This window comes from Sorghum bicolor, chromosome 1 (assembly GCF_000003195.3).
Source record: "Sorghum bicolor cultivar BTx623 chromosome 1, Sorghum_bicolor_NCBIv3, whole genome shotgun sequence".
In the NCBI taxonomy this organism is placed as follows: domain Eukaryota; kingdom Viridiplantae; phylum Streptophyta; class Magnoliopsida; order Poales; family Poaceae; genus Sorghum; species Sorghum bicolor.
In genome coordinates, this window is record NC_012870.2 from 19666674 (window position 1) to 19677860 (window position 11187).

Below are 11187 nucleotides of genomic sequence, written 5' to 3' on the forward strand. Positions count from 1 at the left end.
ATTGTTGGTTAACTTGCTAAACACAGAAGGCATATGACAATCTCTTTTAAGAAATAAATACCTAAGATCTAAAACCCTCACTCAAGTGGCAGCCAAACCAAATGACTCTCATTTTTAGAGAGACATCATGCATATCAAAGATGAGGTGTTGGCTAAAGGTTCCTTTAATATTGAAGATGGAACCAACACTATATTCTGGGATGATACATGGGTAGAACATAAGCCCCTGAAAGTTAAATATCCATCCTTATATAATATAGTGCGTGATCCTCATGCGACCGTCTCGAAAGTGATGGCCACAAATCCTCTAAACATCTCTTTTAGAAGGGCTCTGGTGGATAATAAACTTACAGAATGGCTTAATTTAGTAGCACAAATCTCAAATGTTGAATTGGTGGAAGGGTCGGATTACTTTACATGGAGGTTAACCAAATCAGGGTTATTTTCTGTTCGCTCTATGCATCTCTACCTTATAGATACACGACCACCTTTTCGACATATGAAGATCTAGAAGATAAAAAATCCTCTAAAAATTAAAATCTTTCTTTGGTTCCTACAAAAGGGTATTGTCTTAACCAAAGATAACCTCGCTAGGAAAAATTAGGAAGAGAGTCAGAAATGCATTTGTTGTAATAAGAATGAGACTATCCAACACTTATTCCTAGACTATCCCCTTGCTAAAATGGTTTGAAGGATTATCTTTTTTCTACTAATATGAACCAACCTAGATCTATCCAGCCATATGTTCGGTACTTGGCTTATTAATCAACATAAAAGGATTAGAAATATGATCTAGATTAGGGTGGCTATTTTTTGTTGGGCTATCTGGAGATGCTGAAATGATGTTATTTTTAATAAAACGAAAACTAACTCTATTATGCAGGTAATTTTCAGATGAACATATTGGTTACGCTTTTGGGTCCAGCTGCAGCGTGATGAGACAGCCAAGGACGCCCTCTCAATGATGAGCAAGAAATTAGAAATGATTGCTTTAGAGATATCTAATAAAGGATGGAAATATTTATATTGTTTGCTTTAGCATCTAGGTCGATCTATAGGACTATGACTTTCTCTTTGTTTATTCCAACTCTATAATAATTGGTTGTGGGTAATTTCCAGAGGAGCATATTGGGTATGCTCTTGGGTCTAGCTGCAGCGTGACGAGACAGCCAAGGATGCCCTCTCAATGATGAGCAAGAAATTAGAAGTGATTACTTTAGAGATATCCAATAAAGAATGAAAATATTTATATTGTTTGCTTTAGCATCCTGCTGGTCGATCTATAAGACTATGGCTTTCTCTTTGTTTATTCCAAACTCTATAATAATTGACTGTGTACATCTCTTGATGCAGAGGACGGATATTAGTTTTATCCATTATCAAAAAAATTCTCGAAAGGGGGGCGTGCGGCACCAAACCAAATAGGGCCTCATTGTTTTCTCCTCCTTTGATAGTGCCAAATTCGGAACATGACCGGGGAGACGAAGAAGAGTGGTAGGAACGTACGCCATGAGCGCATGAATTCTCCGCGTTTGGTAGGTTGAGGAAATCTCCGCCGGCAACCTCTCTGACCTCGGCGCCCACCACCTACCACGCCGGTGATGGCCACCTGATCTCGTCGTCCACCCTCCTAGCACCGTTGGCTGCCCTGGCCTCACCGCCCATTATTCCGCGCGTCTTGCTCGTGAAGTATGGAGGATGGCTCCCCCTCGCGGTGCCTTTGGGCGGACGAGGTAGACAAGGAACTCCCCTCCCCGCGGTCCTTGGGGGCAGGGTCGCCGAGCCAGCTCTCAGGTGGATTTGTCTGTGTTTTAGACTTCGATGTCTACTTCGAGTCTGGATCTGAACCCCCTTCACAGGCCGCTGGCTAGCAAGGGCAAAGCGGTGGCTGTGCACCGATGACGTCGACGTCGTCGTCGTCAACACGCTCGTGAGGTCAGTGGTTTCATGGCCGCAGCACGTCGCTCCCACCCCTAGCCTGCTCTTGTGGCTGGGCAGCCCCTCGCCGTGGCTCCCCGGCGGCGCCGCCCGCGGGTGAGCCGCTGCGTCGTCCCCCCATGTGAAAGCCCAAGTTTGGTTTTGGTAATTAATGACACCAAGTTGCTAATGCCTTGTGTTTAAGTGATTTGAGTTAGGCATAGCAACACATGTGATGAAGGTGCATGATGGCATGGAAAGGTGGCCACATGATCACAAAAGGGATGAAGCATGAAGTAAAGATCATGGTGATTGACGAGGAGCAAAGTGATCAAGGCAAAGGTATAAACATAGGGTTTTATTTTTGTCGGTCTAAGATGAGTAGAGAAGTGATTGACCGGGTTTAGGATAGATAGCCAACTATTAAGAGGGAAAATCACGGTTATCTCTCGAATCAAGTGCTACTAGGTCTATATCTTGAGCATATGCATTAGGATCTAGTAAAGTGCTAACCTAACTTCTTTGGTGAATTTGTTTGTGAAAAGCTAACACACATGCACTTTGGTGTTGGACACTTGTTGGTGTTAGCACATTTACAAAGGAGGTGGAGTTCCTAGGGTTGAGAGGGGTGTGGGTTCCTCTCAAGCTCGGCGGGATTCGACGCTTTTGAGAAAAATAAGTGTATATTTTCTATTGCGCCGGTGGGAAATTTGGAGAAGTCACGGAAGTGGTTTTCAGTGAGAAACACTCACCGGACGCTGAGTGCGGAGGCACCGGACGCTGGCCTCAGAGTCCGGTGTGCTTGACCCTGCTAGGGTTGAGCACTGGACGCTCTCTGAGTGCGTCCGGTGGTTAGCGTTCGGTGTGAAGGCGTTTTGTAACCCTCTCTACGCATGGGTCCGGTGAGCACTGGACGCTACCGGTGCTTAGCGTCCGGTGACCCTGCAAGTTTGCAACCCTCTCTGCGCATGGGTCCGGTGTGCACCGGACGCGTCCGGTGTGAACCTACAGAGCGTCCGGTGGTGCGCAGGTGACCGTTAGAATCTGACACGCGGGATTCAAGTAGGACACGTGGCCTACCCCTGAGCACCGGACGCTGGGGGTCGAGCGTCCGGTGACCACTTAGTAGCGTCCGGTGCCCCCGATTTGAGCCCAGTGAAAACAGCCAATGGCTAGTTCTTTGAGGGGGCTTATAAATAGTTGGTGGCCGGCTTTAGGAGGTTCTCTCTTGCATTTTTTATTACTTGAGGCATACATTGAGCTAGAGAACACTCCCTTCACTCATCTCCTTGCTTGATTGCTCATCCTAGTGAGATTGAGTGAGATTCAAGTGCATTGCTTTGAGAGTTGCATTTAGTGGCACTTGATTCTTGAGTTTGCTGCGGATTTCTTGTTACTCTTGGGTGTTTCCCGATGCCCTAGACGGCTTGGAGCAGCGGTGGTGTTGAGCTTGTGATTGGAGATTGTTTCGAGCCTCACCAAGTGACTTGTGAGGGGTTCTTGAGCCTTTCCCGCGGGAGATCGCAATTGGCTACTCTAGTGGATTGCTCGTAGCTTGGAGGATCCCTATCTTGTGAGTGGATGTGCGGCACCCGCTGAGGGTTTGGCTTTGGATTGCCAATTAGCTCGTGATCCATCAAGTGGGTGTATCGCCACAACGAGGAGTAGCTTGCCGGGAAGCAAGTGAACCTCGGTAAAAAATCTTGTGTCATCTCTTGCCGAGGTTTCTCTTGTGTTTGTGCACGTGATTGATTGGATATATTTCTACTCTACAACGTCGGTATAACAATCACTCCCCTCTCCTTTACCTTTGTGTATACCTTGCTAGTTGTGTAGCTTGTTTAGCTTAGCTTTCTTGTTTAGGAGTGTAGCAAGCTTCTAGTTGTGCTTTCTTGTTGTAACTAGTGTTTAGCTTTCTTGCTAGACTTGTGTAGGTGGCTTGCATAGCTTAGTTGTGCTAGTGCTAGAATAGCTTCGCCTTTTGTTTTACTAATCAACTTGTCTAGTTGAAGTTTGTAGAATTTTTAAATAGGCTATTCACCCCCCCTCTAGCCATTTGGACCTTACACCATGGCACAGCCTGCCCGTGCACTCACGACCCTATACGACGATGGGTTCTCAAGGTCCACATTCGCTGACGCTGGAGGCGTCGCACGCCAAAAGGGCCCTCGCGTCTAGTACCCCTAGCCATTTTGATCAAGGCGGACTGTACCTGACGGCCGCATTGCTTCAACTACCACTAGGAGGGTCACCGCTCCTTCGACTGCCCTCTTCCATGGCGCCGGAGCAAGCGTGCCCACCTCGCTGCGTGATGGCCGTCGAGTCGTCGCTCGTCGCCCTAGGTCCGTCTTGTCGGCAGTCGAGGTTTAATGACACTATGTCTGGTTGTTCGGTCTCCACGGGCCGCTCTACCTCAGTACCAAAGTGTTGCGCCCCTCCATCCCTGACGCCGTCGAGTCATTCTCGCAGCGGAGATGTGGCCATGGCTATGGGCGTCCAACACTCGCCGGTCGAGCTGTCTCATCATCGTCGCACTGAGTTCGTCATGGTGCCACGCTCTGTGGAGCTACATAGGCTACCGAGGATGACCTTGGCCTGGCCCATGTCGCCTCGGTGGGGGGAACGTGACCTACCGTCTCACCGGCCATGGTCACGCCATGGCCGGTGGTGTGGCAGGGCCGACCACGTCATTGCCCCAGTCACGCTGGCATAAAGGGGTTAGTTTTTGTAAAAAATCTATGTCAAAATTGAACGTCCACCCGCCTCCAGCCCGCCAATGTCGAACGCACAAAGGGTGCGGGGGCATGCTCCGCAGTCGGCGGCAGGCGCACATGGCACCACCACGGCCACGCCACCAGTGCTAGCGCACGACGACCCCAATGTGAAAGGTCCTAATATGGCTAGAGGGGGGGTGAATAGCCTATTTAAAAAAAAAATCTACAAACTCACAAGAGCAAGAGGTTAGTAAAAAAACAAAGCGAAGCTTTTTGCTCTAGCTCTAATGGGGTGTTTGCAAGCCACCTATCCAACAATTCTAGTTGATATAATCACTAGGCACACAAGAGCTAAGTCACTACTTACACTAGAAAGCTACCTAAAGTTTCTATACAAGTAAGTAAGCTACTCTAGTTGTGGAAATGTAAAAGAGATGGTTTGAACTTTATACCGCTGCGTAGAGGGGATGAACCAATCAATAAAATGAAGTCCAATCACCGGGAGAAATCCAATGAACAATCACAATGGAGACACACAATTTTTCTCCCGAGGTTCACGTGCTTGCCGGCACGCTACGTCCCCGTTGTGTCGACCAACACTTGGTGGTTCGGTGGCTAAGAGGTGTAGCACGAACCTCGTCCTCACTAGGACACCACAAGAACCTACCCACAAGTGAGGTAACTCAATGACACAAGCAATCCACTAGAGTTACGTTTTGGCTCTCCGCCGGGGAAGGTACAAGACCCCTCACAATTACCGGGAGATGGCCACGAACAATCACCAACTCGTGCCAATCCCCCTCCGCTGCTCCAAGCCGTCTAGGTGGCAATAACCACCAAGAGTAACAAGAAAACCGCAGCTAGAACGATCCCCAAGTGCCACTAGATGCAATCACTCAAGCAAATGCACTTGGAATCACTCCCAATCTCACAAAGATGTATAATCTATGAAGGAGATGAGTGGAAGGTGTTTGCTTAGGCTCACAAGGATGTCAAGTATGTTAGAATGCCGAGAGAGTGAGCCCCAAGCCGGCCAAACACGTATATATAGCCTTTCAAACAAAAAGAGCCGTTGGCTCTTCCACTGGGCAAAACTCGGGGTCACCGGACGCTCAACACCAGCGTCCGGTACTCCAACGTTAGCCACGTGTCGCCTTTTGAACTTCTCGTGTCAGAGTCTAACGGTCACCTGCAGTGCATCGGACGCTGAGCAAGTTAGTCCGGTGCACACCGGACTCATGCGCAGAGAGTTCCGCAAACCTGCGGGTCACCGGACGCTAAGCACCGGTAGCGTCCGGTGCTCACCGGACCCATGCGCAGAGAGGGTCGCAAAACGCCCGCACACCGGACGCTAACCACCGAACGCACAGGCCTGCATCCGGTGCCTGTCGTCCGGTGCCTTACCCTAGCTGGGCCAGGCACTGTCTGCACCGGACGCTTAGACGCAGCGTCCGGTGCTCTAGAAGTCAGCGTCCGGTGAGTGTTTTCTCAGCGAGAAACACTCCCGCGACTTCTCCAAATTTCTCACCGGCGCAATAGAAAATATGCACTTCATTTTCTCGAAAAGCGCCGAATCCCGCCGAGCTCTCTACCCTTCAAATTCCACCTCCTTCTCAAAGTGTGCCAACACCACAAAGTGTGTACCAACAAGCGTGCACGTGTGTTAGCATTTTCACAAACATTTTCTTCGAAGGAGTTTAGTTAGCTCACTAGGTTCTAAATGCATGCACATGAACAATGACACCTAGTGGCACTTGATAACCGCTTAGCCAAAGAATTCTCCTCTTTATAGTACGGCTATCTATCCTAAATGTGATCACACCCTCTATGGTGTCTTGATCACCAAAGCCAAAACCCTAAGCAATACCTTTGCCTTGATCTCCATAGGGTTTTGTTTTTCTCTTTCTTCTTTTCCAAGTTGAGCACTTGATCATCTTGTGGTCATCACCATCATCACCATGATCATCACTTGCTCTATCACTTGGCATGTACCAACCTCATTAAGTCTACACACACTTAGTATAGAGGTTAGTACTAGGGTTTCATCAATTATCCAAAACCAAACTAGGGCTTTCACATGTGGCAGAACCTCCTGAATTAAGTGGCCCACATGCACCCATCATTGTCTCAAAGACTTCTGATCGGCGTGCACGAGTACCAAATGACTCAAGAAGTCTGTTGGGTGTCCTCGGGAAACCCGAATCATCCACGTTACATTCTTTCCAGGAATTCCCCCATTAAGCATTACAGTATTACAACACTTTTATAGCTAAGATAAATCAGAGTAAAAGCGGAAAGGTTACATAACATAGATTGAAACTTAAGTCCAACGGTTACAAACCATAAGTATTTAGTACATAAAAGGTTCGGAACTTTATATTACATAAACCATAAGCCACGCAACAAGTTTTACTTGCCCAAGGTCACACATCAGATTCATCATCATCACTTTCCTCCACAAGAGTGAAGTAACAACGACCATCAAAAGGATTATCAAAAGGTTCACCTGCAACATGGGTCAATAAACCCTGAGTACAAAAGTACTCAACAAGACTTAACCGACTTTAAAAGAGGTGAAGACTCAGGTATGCAGGCTATAGGGATTCAAGGTAAAGCTTTAGCAAAATCAAAGCATTTCTTTTGCATAGAAGCTTACTAAGATTAAAACCTACTTTCAAGTTTTAACTCAAGATCATCATTTATGACTAAGCAACATTAGGATTAAACTTTCATAAGCAGACCATATCTTTCTTATTCCAAAGATTCACTTATTACTACGATGATGGTGTGAGGATTGAGGCTCCATATCCGAGGAAACACGGCGATTCGAATCGATTAAACCCAGCTGGGGATTCAGTACCACACGACATATGTAGAACTTAATCTTGCATATGTCAACCTTTTCTATAGATCCTCCCATACAAGAACGGGTCCAGCGTCACCCGAGAGTACAGTACACCACCATCCTACAGCCAATCTAGATGTTTCCCGGTCATCTCAGATCCGTAAGGTGGGTACACGCTACTCTCGCCATCTCTCCACTCCCAGTACGCGGTTAGCCGTTCTCAAGTATCGGAATAGCTATAGGTAAGGCTTACCATCGCATGTGGGCTGTACTCAAAGGTCTCAAACACAGCAGGCCATCAACGGAACGGTCCTTAATCGACACAGTTGGAGACACTACTTTAAGACTCCATTCTTAAAGCAAGTCCACCGACCGGTCTCAAGTTTAAACATTATTAACCATAAAAGTATTCCACAACAACCCTTCAAACTTTCTCATTTGAAAACCTATCTAATAAGCAGGGCTAAGCATACTAAGTATTTTCATAAAACAAGTATCAAGGTTAATATTGAAATCATCAAGGTAGGTAATGCAGCAAATAGGATTCACTCAACTCCTATTCACCTAATGCATCATATTAACTCAAGTGATATAAATAACTTTATGAAAATACAAGGGTAGGGTTTAATGTCCGGGGCTTGCCTTGGCCGGAAGGGAAGTTCGACAACTCAGCAAAACCAGATGGATCCACAAACTCGGAAGCAACCCAGTGAGGATTAGATTCCTCCGGAGCGTAGTCTACACGTAAAGGTGCATATGCATGATCAAATAGATGCTCATGACATGATAAAGACAGGTTACATGTTCTTGGGTGATAACAACAAACATAACTGCCTCGAGTACAATTTACCTTCACGGTAAAGAAACAAACTAACTTAGTTATCAAAACATAGATTACTACTAAGCAAATTTTATCATCTTCATTAAGTAAGGTTGTGTAGCTATCACACAACAAAGATTATTTACATGAAATAATCCATAACCAGGGAGCATATCATGCCAAGTAACCACTGGTTGTCAATCAATCCCAAAGATCAATCAAAACCTAAAATGATTAGGTTTTCTATTTATCTTAATCAATTCATAATTAAATATTAATGGCAGTAATTAAGTATTAACATAAAACAATAATTAAGTGCTAAAGGTCATTAAGATTAATCACCTTAGGTCATCATATAATCCCAAAAGCACTCAAATTCTAATTTGGAAATTAAGCTACTCATTATTTAAGTAAAGGCTAGCTAAAAACAAACAACTCTATTTGCACACATAACCAGGACAGCAGCATATATACAACTTTATTCAACCATAATTAGAGATCCAAGCATCCAATAAAGGTGATATTAGACTTTCTGGAAAGCTTAGATAATTTTCTACAACTTTGTTATTATCTTCGAGAACTGATTTAATAGATAAAATGGCCAAACAGTATGAATAAACAATTCTGTCCAGACTTTGGACAGAATCAGATATTAAGCTTTATACATCTATAACCAGAGTTCTAGATCACCAAAATTCATGATCCATAACATTTTGAAAATATTATGAAAATTACTACAATTCATCTTTTATCATGAAAGCATGATTCATAAGTTTAGTAGGTTGAAATTGCACAACTACAGAAACTGATCCAGGATTTGACAGAGAGGAACAATTTCTGAAACTTAAATTTAAACAGGCATAACTCAGAAACTATAGGGCCAAATGCCACTAAAATTTAACACCAGGTAGATACATGAATTATATACAACTTTGTTATAGACAAGTTTCACATCCAACATTATCTACCTAGAGCAATTCATAAGGTTCCAGAAACTGTCCAGAAATCATTAATAATTTAATTATAGTCAAATAACATTTCATTTATGTTCCAAACTTGGACCTGGGCAAAACCCAGCTCACCAATAGTTGAAATACATCAAAGAGATACTAGAAAACATCATGGCCATCCCTAAATAAATTCCTTTCATGCCTTTATTAATTTATTTAGGTAAATAGACAAAGTAATAACCATATATCAAAATTACACAGTAACTTCTGAGAAAACTACAGCAGCTCATATATGCTCTCCAAAGTCTACTGTAGAAATTTCATACCATTTGTATAAGTATAGCAATTTCCATGAAAAAGATAAATTTCTATCACAAGAAAGCATGTAACAGCAAGATAAATAAGAAACTCGATATTTTCTACAAACACATAGCTAAATTATGTATCTGTATGATATAAAGACCTCATATAAAGGTACAGGAACCATATTTTATATTTATTAATTTTTAGTTTAATGGTAAACTATTTAATAAGCACTAAACAAGATAAATTAATAACTTAATCATATGTCATCCATGAATCTAAAAACTTAACCACAGCACACACACATAATCATTAGTCTACCATAAAAGTTTCATCTTAAAATAAGCTATACAGCAAAAGATATGAATTTCTTCCTTTTAAGCATAATTAAAAGACATAATTCATAACTAATTATTTTACTATAAAACATGGTCAGTTTCATATTTTTAATAAAAACTAGACATCTCAAGGAGCACAACAAAATTTGGTTCACCAAAATTGGAGCTACCAAACTCTAGATATGAATTTCCAAAGATTCAACAAAACATCTACAAACAAGTCCTTACAGCACTATTCACCTGAGTCACAGTCTGACCCCTGGAGAACTTCCAATTGTTGCGCGTGGTCCCTGGTCGCGAACTGAAAACAGGGGAGCTCGTCGGAGATCGCAGTTTCGGCGTTGGGGTGCTCGTCGGCAGCAGTGGAGCAGCGGGGGAGCTTGCCCGGACTAGTGCGCGCCTGCTGGTGGTCGTATCTTGTCCCGCAATGGCTCGAGGCGGCCTGGCCGCGCGGGCAGCGGCACCGGTAGAGCTCTAGCCGGCGCTAGGGAGGAACTCGGCGCTCCGACAGTAGGGAAGCCGAGAGGCTAGCTGTAGGAGTGGCATACGACGCTCAGAAAGCTTGCAAGATGGCCTGCCAAGGCGCTGGAACACGGGTGTAGTGGTGGTGGTGGTCGGCGGCGAGGTCACAGAAACGACACCGTTTCTCGGCTCTCCCTCTCCTTATACGTCAAACGGCCGGCACGATCAGGATCAGGACACGCTCGCGACTCGCAGGTAGCTGCGTAGCGGGGTGCGTGGCCGCGTGCGGAGCAGCGGCGCCTGCCGCAGCGGCAGTGCAGCCCGTGATCCTCATCGGTTACTGTAGCAGGCCCTATCCACTCCTTTTTGTTTTTTTTTGTAAATTACTTCCAAAATTTGAACTGAAGTCAAATTTCTGTCAAAAAGAAACTTGTTCAGGATTTTGAATGCTACAAAACATCTTTAAGGATCAAAAGCTGATTTTGAATGGAGAGGGAAGAATTTGAGCCAAACAGTTTTGAAATTCAAATTCCAATCTTGGGGAAAATTGATTTGAATTGGGGCAGAATAGAAATTCCAAAATTACTTTTGATTTTTCTCAATAACTTGAAAAATTACCAAAATAAAAGTTGTTCAAATTGAGGAGCTCTACAACTTTTATGTTGGCCACTTTTCAAGATTCCAAACAGATTTTGAATTGGGGATTCAAATTGGAAAAGGGGACAATTTCTGAAAATCTGTATTTTCACAATTACTTTGAATTTTGTATTGAAACTTCAAAAACTCAAAACACAAAAGTTGTACATCTTGACAAGATCTACAACTTTGCTTTTGAACT